Source organism: Stegostoma tigrinum, chromosome 33 (genome assembly GCF_030684315.1).
Source record: "Stegostoma tigrinum isolate sSteTig4 chromosome 33, sSteTig4.hap1, whole genome shotgun sequence".
NCBI lineage: Eukaryota > Metazoa > Chordata > Chondrichthyes > Orectolobiformes > Stegostomatidae > Stegostoma > Stegostoma tigrinum.
In genome coordinates, this window is record NC_081386.1 from 16,234,384 (window position 1) to 16,252,594 (window position 18,211).

At 41.9% G+C, this 18,211-nt stretch overlaps 1 protein-coding gene across 2 annotated transcripts in view; it reads right to left on the reverse strand.

Moving 5' to 3' along the window:
• LOC125467170 (zinc finger protein 280D) overlaps nucleotides 1–16,810 on the reverse strand; it is a 110,503-nt gene extending 93,693 nt beyond the window's left edge. For both annotated transcript variants that reach the window (XM_059639306.1, XM_048562632.2), the window contains exon 1: nucleotides 16,696–16,810. The gene's annotated coding sequence lies outside the window, so the exon portion shown is untranslated. The remainder of the gene's footprint in view (nucleotides 1–16,695) is intronic.
• Nucleotides 16,811–18,211: the final 1,401 nt, after the last annotated feature.

The window sequence follows — 18,211 nt, forward strand, 5'->3', positions numbered from 1 at the left end:
CCAATACACGGACTGTCATGGAGCTAAACAGCAAACAGTCTTATTTGTAGCCTGCAAGGTCAAACAGTTGAACCAGTTTCTGGGTGACTAGATTAGACTAGCAAGTGGCAGAGATACACACACACACAGAGCCACTTTTTACTCCAACTGCATTTCAGCTCTCTGGCTGGTATAAAAATAATCACGATGTAGATATGTGTACATGAAGCAAAGATATGGCTGTTCCAAGGCAGGACATGGATGCTGCATCAATTATTCGAATTGTGCAGTTATACACGTAGACAAGGCATATGCATACACGGATAGGTAGGTAAGTCAGTAGGACGGAAGGACAGCAAGAAAGAAAGCAAGCAAGAAAAGAAAGAAAGCAAGCAAGCGAGGAGAAACAAAGAAAGAGAGAAACAAAGACTATAAGTAAATCAGGGGAAAGGTAAGTGAACCCCCCCCAAGTCTTAAAGAGATCTTGGAAATAGACAGACAGTCATCTAGTAATGGAGAATCTGCACGTGTAACTATCACATTCAAAGAATAAATCTTCTATAATAGAACTAATCCAGGTGTATATTCAGTCAGGTCAAAACAGCAACTGGAAAAAATATGAAATGCAACCCAGACTGTTTTTTTTAATGACTTTTGCCAAACCACATTTCAATTGAGATACTAGTAAAAAATCAAATGTTACGTTTATGGACAAATTGAAAACACAACACAACATTCAATGTGTGAAGAGCTAAGTTTCTGACATTTAATTATTGACATTTACTACCCAATCCACCATAGCTACAATCACACGGACTGTGGTATCTGAAACATGGCTATGATACTTAGTTAAAAAGCCAAAACTCAATTTGTACCATAAAAAACAACGCTCAGTTACTTCTCAATGGGAAAAGAACAAGTCCTGTTCATGACCTATCACATCAATTGGAAGCTGGTGCGTGGTGGCTCAGTGATTAGCACTGTTGCCTCTCAGTGCCAGGGACCTGGGTTTGATTCCAACAGGTGATGGTCTATAAGGAGTTTGCACATTTCCCCATGTCTGCGTGGGTTTCGTGCAGGTGCTCCGGTTTCCTCCCTCACTGACAAAGTTCCACGGAAGGGTCACTGGACCAGAAGTGTTAACTCTGACTTTTTCTTCACAGATGCTGCCAGACCTGCTGAGCATTTCCAGCAACTTCGTTTTTGTTCCTGATTTACAGCACTCTGCAGTTCTTTTGGTTTTTGTTTAAAAGTCAGAAACAGCTGGAGGACACAGCAGCAATGTACAGTTAATGTTTTCAGTCTAGAGCTTCTTCAGGATTGATCGTAGCTACAAAAAGGTGCTATTTATTCTGATAACAGCAGGTACATAAGGGGAAACGAGTGAGTAGACAGATCGAGACATAGCCCAAACTGACAAAAAGAAACTTCAACATACAAAGGAATGGTTGATTATAAGCCAGGGAAGAAAAGCTGATAACTAGATTAGATGCCCTTCAGTGTGGAAACAGGCCCTTTGGCCCAACAAGTCCACACCCCCCTTTGGAGCATCCGACCCAGACCCATCCCACATAACCCACACACCCCTGAACACTACGGGCAATTTAGCATGGCCAATTCACCTAGCCTGCACATCTTTGGACTGTGGGAGGAAACCAGAGCACTCGGAGGAAACCCACGCAGACACGGGGAGAATGTGTGAACTCCGTACAGACAGTTGTCAGAGGCTAGAATTGAACCTGGGTCCCTGGCACTTTGAGGCTGCCCTGCTAACCACTGAGCCGCCCTGAGTAGGTGAAAATAGGATGGACGTATTAAAAGCAGCCCATCTCATGACAGGGTTGGGTTGTGGGGTTGGGTAAAACACACGTAAGGAAATATTAGGTTAAAAAATGATTGAACGCAATATTAAGTCCTCAGTGCTACAGGGTCTCCCAAGCAGAAGACAGATGCTGTTCTTCAAACTTGTGTTAAGCCTTGCTAGAGCAACAAAGCAGGTCCCAGACATAAATATCAGTCTGGTAGCTTGCTAATGTGTTGAAATGGCAGGCAACTAGAAACTCATGATCATTTTTTATGGACAGAACGTAAGTGAACTGCAAAACAGTCATCCAGTTTGAGATTTGTTTCCCTGTCTAAAGACTGTGACACTGAGCAGTGAATACACTAGACAAGACTGAAGTGCAGACAAACTGGTGTTTCGCTTGGAAGGTGTGTCTGGAACATGGGAGAGGGAGGAGATAAATAGGTGAGTGTTGAATCTTTTGCAAAGGTGCCACGGAAGTGTGGGGCGGTGTTCAGATTGGAGGGCAAATGGACTATGGTGTCCCAGAAGGAATGGTCGCTACAAAATGCTGATAAGTGAGGAGAGGGAAACTGAATGTGGTAGTGGGATCCTGCTGGAAGTAGCGGAAATGGCACGTTGTGATCCTTTGGATGCAGATGCTCGGGGTTGCATATTCAAGATTATGTTTTGTGGGAGAGAAGGGGGGGATGGAGGGCAAAAATGTGGGAAATGGGTCAGACACAGCTAAGGCCCCTGTCAACCACAGTGACAGGAAATCCACAGTTAAGGAAAAGGTGGACATTTCTGAGACACCCTGAAGAAGGTGGCATCATTAGAATAGATGTGACAGACCCAGAGAAACTGGGCGAATGGGACAGAGTGCTTAGAGAAAGCAGGGTGTGCAGATATGTAGTCCAGCTAACAGTGGGAGTTGGTGGGTTTGTAATGGCTATCAGTGGCCAGCCTATACCCAGAAATTGAAACAGATGTTGAGTAAGGAAAAGGAGGAGTCAGAGACAAGCCAGGCAAAGGAGACAGCATGGTGAAAATTGGGAGCAAACTTTATCATTTTTCCCCAATTCTGAATGAGAAGGCAAGCAGCACTGATGATGTTATTGGTATACCAGACAAAAATCTGAGAAGGGGAACGCAAGGATTGGAACAGGGAATGTTCCATCTATCCCACAAAGGGATAAGCATAACAGGTACCAATTTGGGTACCCACAGCCACATCTTTGACCTGAAGAGTCAGAGGAGTTAAAGGAGAAATTGTTCAAAAAGTGAAAACGAGTTTGGCCAGGCAGAGGACTGCTGAAGCCTTCTTTCCAGCAAGGAGCCAAGAGCTCCAAAAACCATCATGGTATGGGAATGAACGCATAGAGGGATTACACAAATGAGGCAGCTGGTGCCCACATACTGCAAATTTTGAAACTGACATTAGGCATCTGAAGCATTGCAGATGGTGGATAGGAGTGGGAAGAGATTGAACAAAGTGGGGAAAATGAGAGGAAAAAAAAAAGAAACAAGTTCTGTTGGGCCAGAAACACACGGGTCTGCCCATGCAGTCCTGTTTGCGCATTTTGGGAAAACAAAATTAGAAGTGTGCTGTACAAGGTGGGAAGACTGAGTCTGAAGAGTTCCTAGATATTAATGACTGTCACGGATATGAAAATCTGATGGTCAAAGCTGGGTTCATGGTAGTGACAAATAGGACAAAGTAATCAATGGCCAGCGCTCAATCTTGGCAACACAGAGGTCAGTATACTAGCAACAGTACCACCACCTTCATCAGCAGGCTTGATTACAGATTCAGGGCTAGATCCAAGGCAGAGTGCAGTCAGCTCAGAGGGAGAGAGGTTTGAACAGGTGAAGGGGCAGGGAAATTAAGGCAAATGATGTCACATCAATAGTTCTCAATGACAAGGTTAACTCAAAGGAAAAGGCCAGAGGGAAGGGCCCAGCTGGAGGGAGAATGTTGGAGGTAGGAGAAGGGGTCTGCAGGACAGGAAAAGGACTCTTGTCCAAAGAAATGGGCATAGAGGTGAAAGAGAAGGAAAAAGACAATCACTATGTTGTGGCTGAAAATCATGGAAGTGGGAAGGATAGTGGGATAAAATGAAGTCCTTCGCTGATTTCAGAATGCTCAGCATTGGAAAGCAGAAGGTCAAAAGGGATTGTGAACAGCAGACAAGTAGTAGGGTTAGGAGAAGTATTAGAAACAGTTACAGGGAGGAATGTTCCAGAGGGGCATGGGCACTTCAGTTTTTGCAACTTGTGTTCGTTAACATCGAAAGGAAGAGAAAAAGTTTCTTGTCAGAGCACCAAACAATGTAGAGAATGAAGTGGAAGCAGGAAAGGGTAGTTAGGACTGCTGTGAAATAGCATGAGATGGTGCTGATGGAGAGAGGTCAACAATGTCCATACCAGAGCTAATAGGAACAGCAGATGCTGGAGAATCCGAGATAACAAAATGTAGAGCTGGATGAACACAGCAGGCCAAGCAGCATCTTAGAAGGGTCTAGGCCCAAAACGTCAGCTATTGTGCTCCTAAGATACTGCTTGGCCTGCTGTGTTCATCCAGCTCGATACTTTGTTAACAATGTCCCTCTGGTGGACATGGCACAGTGTGGTTCTCAGAAAGCAGTGACAACAGTGACCAAAAGAGCTCTGAACATCTTGGAGGTACAGGAGATCCTGGGTGGATTCAAAATAGGGAAGTCGAAACTTCAGTTGGAATACTTTTGATATGCTTAAGTGAGAAGAAGATGCACAAAAGAAGGGAGGGGGGCATAGGGGCATGGAGTTGTTTTTAAGTCTTCACCTATCACTCATTAGGCAGACAACAGATGTTGAGTTTTACCCGAGGGTCACCACATTTCACATAAAAGCAAGGGTAAGAAGAAAGCACCTTCATGGTGATCTCAACTGATGTGGGAATTGAACCTGTGCCATTGGTGTCACTGCATTGCAAACAAGCCATCCAGTCAATTATGTTAGTGAACCCCTCCACAGGAAATATACCTAAATCCTTGAAAAGGACGTAACATTTTAGCCTCAACTACTTTCTATGGCAACAATTCCATAAGTTCACCATTCACTGGGTGAAGAAACTTCTCCTCATCTCTGTCCTAAATGGCCGACCCTGTATCTTTAGAATATTTAGATTGGAAGAGATAAGCTTAAACGTTACACATGGTGACTTCAGTCCATATAGAAAAAAATTATTCAATTACACTAGCTGGCAAACCAGTCAGCAAGACAATGTTTTAACAACAGATTTGAGTGACACAATTTAGCCAGCACACTCTCATTCACTGGATGTTGTCACCTAATTTTCATGTTAAGTGACTGCTGTTAGTGTCGCCCCCATCTTTTAGAGAATAACCTGCCCCGCGAAACATGTATTAACTTAGAGTAGGAAGTTTTGTTTTGAGCAATCAAGCTTTTTTTTTTTACACGGCAGGTGTATTTGGAAAATTGATTCTTCAAGTTCATGTCATGCTGTGATAGCTTCTGCAACCACACAGACATGTCAATCATTTTTCAAAAAACGAAAATTGAAAAGTATTCGACGCTACTATAAAATACTCAATGTAACATGCAGCAACCGACATCTTCCACTTGCATACAAATTATGTATATTGGGACACACAGAATTAAGAACTTTGAAACAAACCATCATTTTAAGTCTCTAAATAATGTGTGGTAAATAATCATTGACATACAATCACCACAAATAACTCTCAGTAACTACTTGTCTTAGTACTGGATGTTAATGATTAAGGCATTCCGACAAACATTTTCAAAAATGTGTTTGCTGATGAACAATAACATTAAAACTACGAGCAGTTGCACTAAGTCTTTTGTGCAGCAGCTTGCTGGTAAACTTTTGATTAACAGTAACTTGGGAATACATATTCCATGAAGAAATCTCCTGAGCATGAAACCATAATGACTTACTTTAGAGGCAGTCCCTTGAGTGCAAACGAGTTCTGTGAGTCCACTTGCAAATTAATTTGTACACAAGTCAGAACACAATGCAAGAAATTAAAGTATCGCCACTGGTAAGTACAGAAAATGTTTGATGTCAGATCTTCACATTTTCGGCCCTGTATGGGATCGTGTTCCTAAGTATCAGTATCTGTATGGAACATTTTGTAAATTTTTTTTTTGGGGGGGGGGGGGGGGAAGAGACGGACACACCCCTTAACAAGAGAAGATTGCTGGCAATCAACCATCATTGTCACTGAAGAAATTCTGAAAGTCATGCATAATTTTAGCACGTTTGGAACATAAACTGGAAACCACTGTAGCAAAAGAAAACGTTAAACAATTCTTTGAAAGGATTAAGAGCCCTGGCACAAATTGCAGGAAGTCCTCCAATCTTTGGAGTCCACCACTTGGCATTTTCTTCACATTGACATCAATCCTCAAGTTAGCACTGCTACTCTATCTTCATGAACATCAGGAAATTACCTTATCTTGGAAAATCACTATTTCACATGAAGGTTCAAAGTCAGTTTGACTTTTGCTTATCACTGTGCAAAATGTTTTACAGGTCTAGGGTCTTGTAAAATTCCTTAATCAAAACAGGAAAAAAAGACGATAATTAAAATAGGGTCTTCGCCTTTTAAAAGTATGTTGACTTATATTCACGAGGTCAGTGACAAACCGACAATCCCCAAATTTAGTCCTGATGTCTCTATACCAGACAAAACAATGGAATTAATCTAAGAATATAAGTAGTATGAGTAGGCCATTCAACCAGAGTCAGCCCAATTTTTCAATACATTTATGGCTGAGTTGACTCAGGTCTCAACCCTTCTTTACGACAGCTCCTCATGGACTTGAAATATTGGGGAGTTGAGGATTATGTACCTCTACTTTGAATCCTTCCAGAGATCTACCTTCTTCCACTCTCTGTGGTAGAAAATTCCAGACATTCACCACCCAGAGGGAAGAAATTCCTTTGCATCTCAGTTATAAAGAGGTGTTCCCTCATTCTATAACAATGATCTCTTTTTTTGAGATTCCCCCACTCATGGAAATATCTCAATACCTGTCTTGTCAAGCCCCCTCTCAGAATTCTGACAATTCACCATGCTTCCAAATTCTAATGAATGCAGACCTATCACATGTATCCAATCTTGATAAATCAGCTCCTTAATCCCAGTGGCCGAGTTTCCTCCTTTATCACCATGGCCTGGGTAACATCTGCTTCCTTGTCATGGACAAGTGCAGTGCGTTCATTCAATTCATCAGCTGCATCCCTTCAATGAATACATTTCCTTCGTTGTTCCTCATCAACTCTGATCTTTATTCTACCTCCTTGTAATACTGTTGTGCTTTTAACGAAGGTACTTGGCACGATTTGACCATACATGGGGAAACCACAACCACAACCACAATCGTTTTCAAATCATTTCCTTAACATCTTTTCTGTACTGTGCATCAGGCAATTTAAACTATACTTATTAGCAAAAATGTTTTTCAAATATTCACAAGGAGAGAATTTCAATTAAGTTTTACTTTAAAAGCACAGATTAAAACATCATGAGCCTCCTCCACTTCATTCTTGCATTGTTACCTCAATTTCTACTTTCCATCTGGCCTCTAAACATGCAGCACTGCCCAATGTTTAGAGGCCAGATAGCAGACATTCCGGGCCTAGACCCTTCTTCAGAAACGCTTTTTAAAAAGCGTTTTCTGAAGAAGGGTCTAGGCCCAAAACGTCAGACTTCCTGCTCCTCGGCCTGTATTCATCCAGCTCTACACCTTGTTATCTCAGATTCTCCAGCATCTGCAGTTCCTGCTACCTAACTGCTATAATCCTAGTTTTTCTGTAATACCAGAACACATGGACAAAATAGAAACCCTATTCTTAGATATGAAAAATTAAGCAAATGTGACGTTTTCAAAAGCATTAAGCTAAGCTTCCCCATCCAGCAATTATTGTTAGGTACAATGCAAATCATATAAACACAGATACTATGCAGACATTGCTTCCTCGTTCAGCCCAAGTGCTTCCAAATTCATAATTTTTACTGTGGAATATGGAATTTGTAAACTGAAACACTTAAAATTATCCCTCTTTCACGTTTGTTTCAGCATAAGACACAATTTAGAAATACTATTCATACTACATGTTTGCAGGTACAACAGGTAATTAAGGTGGCAAATGGAATTTTGTCCTTCGTGAGAAAAGGGATTGAGTTTAAAAGCAGATTCATTATGTTGCAGCTGTACAGGGTGCTGGTGACGCCACACCTGGAGTACTGTGCGTGAATGTGGTCTCCTTAGTTGAGAAAGGAGACACTTGTACTGGAGGCGGTACAGAGAAGCTTCACGAGGTTGATTCCAGAGTTAACAGGGTTGACTTATGAGAAGAGACTGAGCAAACTGGGATTATATTCATTGGAATTTAGAAGAATGAAAGGGGATCTTATAGAAACGTACAAAATTATGAAGTGAATAGATAAAATAGAAGCAGGCAGATTAATTCCACTCGTGGGCAAAACTAGAACAAGAGTGCCTACCCTCAAAATTAGTGGGTGCAGATTTCGGACTCAAGTGAGGAAGAACAACTTCATCCAAAGGGTTGTGAATCTGTGGAATTCGCTGTCCAAAGAAGTAGTTGAGGCTATCTCATTGAATGTTTTTGAAGCTAAGACAGGTAATTTTTGAACTGTATACGAATTGAGGATAGAACTGAGGCCATGATCTCAGTGTCATCTGCAAACTGACAAAGCATACCTTCGATGTTTGCATCCAAGCTATTCACATAAATGATGAAAATCCGTGGATCGAGCTGATCCTTGCGGCACACTGCCCCTCACCAACCTGAAAAGCAATCCTCCACTACCATCCTCTGTCTTCTACTTTTGAGCCAGTTCTGTATCCAAATGGCTAGTTCTCTCTGTATTCCCTGTGATCTAAACTTGCTAACCAGTCTACCATGAGGAACTTTGCTGATCGCCTTACTGAAGTCCATTTAGATCACATTCATCAGTCCTTTTCATTGCTTCTTCAAAAAAACTCAATCACGTTTGTCAGACACAATTTCCCATGCACAAAGCAATGCTGACTATCCCTGATTAGTGTTTGCCTTTCTAATCACATGTAAATCCTGTCTCAGGATTCTCTCCAACAACTTGCCCACATCTGATGTCAGGCTCACTGATCTATAATTCCCTGGGTTTTCCTTACCACCATTCTTAAATAGCGACAACCGCATGAGCCAACCTAGAGTCTTCCAGCACCTCACCCGCGATTGATAATACAAATATATCAGCCAGGGCCCAGCAATCTCTTCCCTCACTTCCCAGAGTTCTAGGGTGTGCCCGATCAGGTCCCAAGGACATATCCACCTTTATGCATTTTAAACTGTCCAGCACCACCTCCTCTGTAAATGGACTTTTTCAACATGTCACTATTTATTTTCCCACGTTCTGCATCTTCCATATCCTTCTCCAATGTAAACACTGACGCAAAATAGTCAGGTCATTTTAAATAATCAATCATACAATGTAACATGATTGGTGAACAATAAATTTTCTCCTGTTTGTTCACTCTATGCCTTCAATACATTGGAACTATGACATTTGAAGGTATGCAAATTCCAGTGATTTCCAAATTGCTTTACCCCTCTCACCTTGAATAAAAATGATGTTTCCCCAATTATTCAAATGCCCAGTGAGACAAGAGAGAACGACATAGGTCCCCAATTCCTGCTCTCTGCTGAATCAATCTCACAGACTGACATATTTGTGTGGGGTGCACTCCATTTCATACTCTTCAGCGAGAACAGCACCACAATGAAACTCACTCTAACCTGTCCCTTAATTTCCCCCCTCCCTTTTAAAATCATATCTATCAAAGTGAAATTATAGAATAATTCACAGAAATTCTCAGGATTATGTTTGTGTCCATTTGCCTCAGCGCTTGGGTCATTAATTCAGATAATACATCATCAAAAATGAAAACAATGTGCTGGGGAAGCTAAAAGATATGACAGCATATATGGAGAGAGAAACAGAGTTAATGTTACAAGTCCATTATGACTCTTTTGCCCCAACTCAGGAGGCCCTGAAAAGATAACATCTTAACTGGGAGACAAGGAAACGGAGGCAAAAGTGCAAGAAAAGCAATATCCCACTTAATTCACATCTTTCTCTGATGTTAGAAGTCACATGACACCAGGTTATAGTTGCCCAGGTTTATTGGAAATTGCAGGTTTTCTGGAAATTGCAGGTTTTCAGAGTATAACCCCATTGTCACCCAACCAGTTGGACTATAACCTGGTGTCACGTGACTTCTGACTCTGTCCACCTCAATCTAACACCGGCACCTGAACATCATTTCTCCAATGTTATCATTGACGTATTCTGCTTTCCTGCCCATTCCAAATCATTTCAGGACAACATCAAGCATTCAGAGGCGTTAAAGGACCTGTCAGTACCTTCTTCTTGACTTTTTGTCATAAAGATGTTCCCTCGGACAAAAGTCAGGAGGATGAGCACCCTGACCTCCTTTTTCATTTGGCAGACATTTGCTTATGTTGCAAGACAGCTGTGAATACTTAAACCTTAAAAATGGGCGATTCTACAGCAAATGAAATCAAATAGCCAGAAGAAAATGTTCTTGATCCAGGTTATTCCCATTGTACAGCAAAAATTAGCTGAAGATGAAAATAAAGAATATTTGAAAATCTCCATTACAAATAAGAAAATTTAGCGGGGGTGGGGTAGCACTTAAAAGCCAGTGGGACAGTGTGCATGCCCTTAATATATACATGGTTATAAATCAACATACACAGTGTTCAATTTTTCATCAAACTCCAATCACTTTCTACAACTGACTATTCTTGACTTTCCGTGAGACATTCTGCAATGATACTGGTACAAAATGTACTCTAGGTCAGGAAATACGAAACTGAAAGTAGATACAACGTTGACCTCGGACCTCAATGTAAATTGTTAATGCAAACTAGTTTCACCATACTTGTCTAATGTATTTCTATAACAACCATATATTAGAAACACATGAAAACTGATCTTGGCAAAATTTAATACAATGATCTCATTTTGACAATTCTAAGATTTGTAAATTTCACCAATTATTTAAATTGATTTAAATTTGAATTGAAGACAGAATATGTAAATCATTTGGGAAAAAGCTGAAATTTCTAGGTTTCTCAATAGAAGACAATAGCTTTAAAGGCAGTTCAACAGCCTTTCCTAATTTGAAATGAATCACTGAGCAATTCTGAACACAAACATGAGATTTTCACCACAGTTAATGTTCTATTTTGACCACCAACACTACAGCCAAATTTACACATGACACAAAAATAGCTGAAATAGGCAATGGGAAGGACACAAACAGTTTACAGAGAGATACTGATCAGTTTAGCAAGTGGGCAAAAACTTAGCAAATAGTGTGGGAAAATATGAACTACTATGTTTTGGATGGAAGATCAAAAGAACAGAATAGGATTTGAATAGAGAAAAATTGCAGAAAGCTACAACACAAAAGGACTTAGAATTACTTGTCTATTTACCATGGAAAAAACATGGAAGCTAGAGAACTTGGGGAAATAAATACTGATGTCATGAAAACAATCCACATTACAAAAACGTGCTGGAGACCTTAAAAGGCATGAAGGGAGATAATCTCCAGGACTTACTCAAGTGTATCCCAGGACATTGTGGGATGTTGGACAAGATATTTTTATCATCTACAGCCATGGGTGAGATGCTAGAAGACTGAAGTGTGGCGAATGTTGTGCTGTTATTTAAGAAAGGCTGCAAGGGAAAAACCTAGGAAACTAGGCCAGTGAGTCTGACGTCAATGGTGGGTGAGTTATTGGAGAGAACTTACTTGCATTTGGAGAGACAAGGACTGATTACGGACCGTCAGCATTGCATGTGTGTGGGAAATCAAGTCTCACAAACTTGTCTGAGTTTTAAAGTGAGATGAGGCAGAGTGGTAGATATTGTTGACATGAACTTTAGTAAGGCCTTTGATGAGGTTCCGCATGGTAGACTGGTTAGTAAAGTTAGATCACATGGGATTCAGGGAGAATTTGCCAATTGGAAACAAAACTGACTTGACAGGAGGACAGCAAAAGTGGTGGTGGAGGGCTGTTTTTCTGACAGGTAGCCTGTGATCAGCAGTGTTTCATAGGGATTGGTGCAGGGTCCACCACTGTTTGCCTTTCATATAAACAATACGCATGAGAAATTAGGAAGCACGGTTACTAAGTTTGCAAATCACACCAAAATTAAGATTACAGAGGGGTCTTGATCAATTGGGCTAACAGACCAAGGAGTGGCAGATGGAGTTTAATTTAAATAAATGTAACACGTTACATTTTGGTGAGACGAACAAGGGCAGGACTTGCACAGTTAATTGTAGAGCACTGGGAATGTTCTCAAACAGAGGCCTAGGGGTTCAGGGAGAGTTCCTTGAATTTGTGTCACAGGTAGACAGGGTGGTAAAGAAACAGGTGTTTGGCACATTTGCCTTCATTATTCAGATCATTGACTATAAGAGCTGAGACGTCATGTTGCAGTTACACAAGATCTCACGAAGCCAAATTAGAAGTATTGTGTACAATTTTGGTTGCCCGGCTGGGGGAAGGATATTAAATCGGAGAGGGTGAAGAAAAGATTCACGAGGATGTTACCAGAACAGGTAAGTTTGAGTTAAAAGAGACCCAATAGGACGGGACTTTTTCCACTGGAACATGAGATTTATTAAATCATGAGGGTTATAGATAAGATGAATACCAATGTCTTTTTCCCCCCTATGGTGGGGGAAAGAAGAGTTCAAAACTAGAAGGCATAGGTTTAAGGTAAAAGGAGAAAGATTTACAAGGGATCTGAGGGGCAACCTTTTCACACAGAGGGTGGTTTGAATGTGAAATGATCTGCCAGAGGAATGGTAGATGCAGGTACAGTTACATTTAGAAGACATTTGTACGGGTACATGAATAGGAAAGGTTTTGAAGGATATAGACCAAATACATGCAAATGGCACTAATTTAGTTTGAGACGTGGTCAGCATGCACAAGTTGGACTGAAGAGCCTATTCCTGTGCTGTATGACTCTGACTAATAACAATAAGAACAGAAATTTGTCTATTCAACCAGGGCCAGATTAATTGTCAGCCTTCTGTCAGGCTGTATTGAGGATTTTAAAGTAAATTCGATTTTTCTTCCTAAAAAACAGAACTGCCATCTAATTTTGGCAGATCAGCTGCTTACACAAGTGAGTTCATTCATATCCTGGTTGGTGGAAATATCTTAGATAGGTGATATTGATTCTTTTTCGTTTCTTGTCATTTATCCCAGTCCTTGCGGCACAGCAGGAGGCCCAGTTTGAAGTCCCATCTGCTCCAGATGTGTGTCACAACATCTCTGAACAAGTTGCTTAAAAGGAGGAGTCATTCATCTCTACTTCTGCTTCAAATTTTACCACTCATCTGCAATACAAGTACATTTTTGATTCAGCTAATCATGATTCATGCTTTATAAACACAGGAGTCATCAGAAGCTGGGAATTCTGCAGACAGAAACTCATTTTTTGACTCCCCAAAGCCTAACAAACATCCATAAGGCAGCAAAGAGATAAACTCTCTCTTGGATGTCTTTGAAAAGTAAAGGAATTAAGGGTTATGGTGAGCAGGCAGGCAAGTGGAGCTGAGTCTGCGAAAAGATCAGCCATGTTCTTTTCAAAGGCAGAGCAGGCATGTTCTTATGTTGTTCTCAATTGTCTCAATGAGTGCCATTTCAGCATTAATGACTGTAATAGGAGCAATACTCAAACACTAACACTAATGGTGTGTATGTTAAATTACTTGCCAAAATGGCCAATTCCCCACTTCTGCACTGTTACCTAGTTCTTGAATGAATCATGAAAACAGCCAATTAGTATGAATGAATAAAGCAAGTGGCAAGTACTGACCAACATTTAAACTTTCAGCTGGTATTAAAACTATATCCCCTTAATGCCATACATGTAGACACATTCACACAACACAAAAAGACAGGTAGGTGTCTACAGAGATGAAAGAGGGAAACAACAACTCCCTTAGACCAAAGTCTGGTAACAAAGGATAAAATACAATAACTTGTTACGTCCACTGAATTTCCTTTGAACACAGCTGTCAATTGATAAATGCCCAGGTCTGTTCCAATCAACTGGGATTAGAGCTGTTGAGAATGGGATTACAGTCTACTACCTCAGGCTTCATTACAGAGACAGAAATACTAGTATTTAGAAACTCTATGCATTTATCAGCAAAGACTTCTCAAAGCAGGACTTCTGGGGTGTCTTCACAAATCACTGACTGCTAGGACTGTGAATCAGAATTTTCAAACCACAGAACATTGTTAGGCATCTATTAGTATAGGTCCCCGAGTCCTCAAAGCCAGTTTCGTTCCCCCAACGATACCATATTCATTTCTTAATTTCCTACCTTACCTTGGTTGCTTCTTGAAAACCATTTGATTTCCAGAAAAACTGCAAGTGGTTTGTAGCACACATTAAAAATTTCACTTCCATAATTTGCAGGTAGGTCTTAGGCCTCATACTGCTGAACATAATTGCCCAAAAAAACATATTTAATTCAAGCCAAAAAAGGGGTCCAAATGATTTTATACCTTCCAGCTTCCTTCAGAATGTTTAAATATAGATTTGTCTTTCTAACACAATACTCAAGAAGCTCAACACCAACAAGGACAAAGCAGTCTGCTTCATCAGGTTGCAGACTTGCTCACCGAGCCACGGTGTTCGGCTCAAATCTTCTCAACAAACTTTAAAGCCTGCTTCATCAGCACATATGCCACTTTAAACATGCAATCCCTCAAAACACCACCATACATTGGCAGCAGTGCACATCATTCATAAAAAGCAACAACTCACCGAAGTTCCTCCAACAACAGTTGTGAAACTCTCAGTCTCCACAATTTACAACAACAGGGGCAACTCAACACAAGAACACCACTGCTGACAAGTCACACACCATCCTGATTTGGAATGATGTCACCAGAGGTGCACTGACAATGTAGCCTAGCAAGGTGACGAAACATCTGCAATCAAACATACCAGCTTGACGCACAAGTCTACCACTGAACTACAAGCCAAGCTACAAAACCTTGTTAAAAACTTTAGATGTCACCTTCAATTTTCGGTCACTTCACCGGGTCAAAATCTTAGAAAACCATGAAGTGCTTCACAAATGACATTCGTGACTTCATAGGAATGGCAAGAAAGCACCGAGTTTTCCAGCAACATTCAACTCCCAGAAGGAATTTTAAAATGAAAGTCTGAAAAGCACCTCAGTCAAACACTGCATCTGTAATCATGCTCTTCAAAAAAAAATCAATACTGTGGCCAATTTTCAATAAAATTATCCCAAAATATGGGTACATTTTGTAGTGTCTCGTCACACTATTGTCCAAAGAACAAAAACTTATATCTTCTGTAAGATCAAAAGGAATTGACTGACTATAAACAATATCTGACATCGCACCATAAATTCAGCTCTTGATTCAGTGCGAAGATTTTCCTGAACCCGTGTTGTCAACAATTCGGGTACTGGATTATCACAACCTGTAACCTCCTCTCAACTATAGTACTTTTGGAAAATTATAAATCTACACATTGTTCAGAACAAATTATGAATGAAATTATAGTCCTAGTCCTAAAATAAATATCTTAAGAACTAACTCAAACGCTTAGCACTTATTTCAGCATAAATACAGGAGCACTACATACCTTTTGTAAAAAAAAGTGCTACCTGCTTTTAGCAATTTTTTTAACTTTAAGCAATAAAAAAAACTTTTAAGGATTAATATGAGATGAACTGGATGAATACAGCAGGCCAAGCAGCATCAGAGGACGAGGGAAGCTAACGTTTTGGGCCTAGACCCTTCTTCAGAAATCTTTTTAGGGTTAATGCCAGTTTAAATAATGTAATACGAAAGCAAATGCGAGTGATTTTAATCCTCCAAAACGCATGCAACTTACAGAAAGAAAAGCATGAAAATGCCTCAAACCGAGGTACTACAGTAAATTCAGAGAGTTGTTTGAGTGAAGTGTACAGACTGAAACCTTGGTTCAGGGGTCAACATTTTTATAAAAAAAGTTACAAAATAAAGGCAACAATATTCAAATCAGTAATCAAATAAAGTTTCATGCAATGTAAGTGAACATTTGACATTTTAAGGAGAAATTGTATGCAGTGGAAGTGACCATCTGCCACTTTTTTTTATTCTAAAGTCTTAGCCTTCAAATTTTGGAAATACACTACGTGAAAGAACACGACGTAACTGTCAAAAAAGGAATAAACGCACGTGTGTTGCTTCTTTTGTATCATGTAAGTTGCATTAGGTTGTGGTAAGCTGTTGAGTAAAGCGTGTGCGTGTATCTTTTTAAAGAGCTACCGATGTTAGGAAACAGCTGCTGGTCGCCTGGAACGCTACAGGCGCCTGTAAAGAGCGGGGGACAGATCTCGAATCACCCATCCCCGAGCTCTTTCTTTGCCCTTTTATTTTCTGCTGGCAGCGGGCAGCTTCTGATAAATAATCTTCGCCACAACAACGAAAAATCCATCCGAACTGCCTGTGATCGGGGGAAAAAAAAAGTCTCGGGGAGGGGATCACGACGTGACAGATGGCACAATAAGGCGAATGAAGTGCTAATTAATAAGTGGTCGGCCCGCCCAGAGGCCTCGCCTTGAATCTCGCCGTCCGTCCCGTTCTTCTATGCGAAGCGACAACAGCAAACATGGCGCTGGTGGTCAGGCCGCCCGCTCGGCAGGCCCCGACCTACCCAGCCAACTCCCACAGGCCGCTGCGGGCCCGAGGCTATCCCCGCACGGTACTGAACCTCCCTAATCAATACCCGTCAGAAAGAGTGACTCACCGCCTGCTTCTCTGCGGCCTAAACGCGCAATTTCTTAACGCCGGCCATCCGCCAAGATTATTATGATATTTTTTGCCGCTGCTGCTGCCGCAGCTGCGCAATGGGGACGTCCCCGAAGCATCATGGGTAACAGGCAGACCTGGCGCGCGAAGACCCTGCTGCTGTGCACGGGGCTGCACCTGGACATGCGGGTGCAGTTGGGCATGAGAGAGCTGAACATTGCAGCAAGGCATGGGGGTGCAGTTCGGCATGAGAGACCTGAGCGGTGCAGCTAGGCATGAGAGACCTGAGCGGTGCAGCTAGGCATGGGGTTCAGCTAGGCATGAGAGAGCTGGGCATGGGGTGCAGCTAGGCATGAGAGAGCTGAGCATTGCAGCTGGGCATGGGGGTGCAGCTATTCATGAGAGAGCTGGGCATGGGGTGCAGCTAGGCATGAGAGAGCTGAGCATTGCAGCTTGGCATGGGGTTCAGCTAGGCATGAGAGAGCTGGGCATGGGGTGCAGCTAGGCATGAGAGAGCTGGGCATGGGGGTGCAGCTAGGCATGAGAGAGCTGGGCATTGCAGCTGGGCATGGGGGTGCAGCTATTCATGAGAGAGCTGAGCATGTCAGCTGCAGCTGGGCATGGGGGTGCAGCTAGGCATGAGAGAGCTGAGCATGGCAGCTGCAGCTGGGTATGAGGTTGTAGCCGGGTATGGAGGAGCTAGACATGGGGCAACAGTCCAGCACAAGAGAGCGGGGCTTGTGCCTGCAGCTGGGCATGACAAGAGTTGGATGTAGAGTTCCAGCCAGCATGAGGAAATTGAGCTTCGGGTTTGTGACCACAGCTGGGCATCGGGGAGCTGAGCATACGGCTGGACAAGGATGATGTCTGGCCTAATGCCTAACTACATCCTATGTACCTTTCTTCGTAACGCAGCAGCAGCCCTTTTCCAAGCTCCCCAAAACCCAGCATTGTTCCCATGCCTAGCTGCAGCACTACGCTAAGCTCCTTCATGCTGAGCTGCAGCTGACATGCCCATGACCATCTTTGTGAAGATAGAAGCAATGTCGTTACATTAAGAATACACTGCATTGTGTTATGTGATACAGTCACCGGGCTAAGAACAGATTTAGCAATTTAATATTGGGCATCTATGTGGCATAGTGTACCAGCAGCACCAGAATTGTCCTCCAACACAATCTGCAACCTTATTGCCTGACATATTTCACTGTTCTACCATCACCATGAAGTCAGGGAATGAACCCTGGTTCAGTGGAAAATGCAGAAAGACATTCCAAGAGCAGCACCAAGCCTGACTAAAAATGAGGTGTCAACATAGTGAAGCTACAAAACAAGTCTACAGCAAGTGCCAAGCAGCAAGTGGTAGACAGAGCTCAGCAATCCCACAACCAACAGATCAGAGCTAAGTCTTAGCGGAGGCTTCACAAATATCCCCATCTTTAATGACTGAGTTTTTACATGAGCTGGCTGAAGGCTGGCATCTGCCATGCTGGAGACTTCTGGAGAGGCCAAGC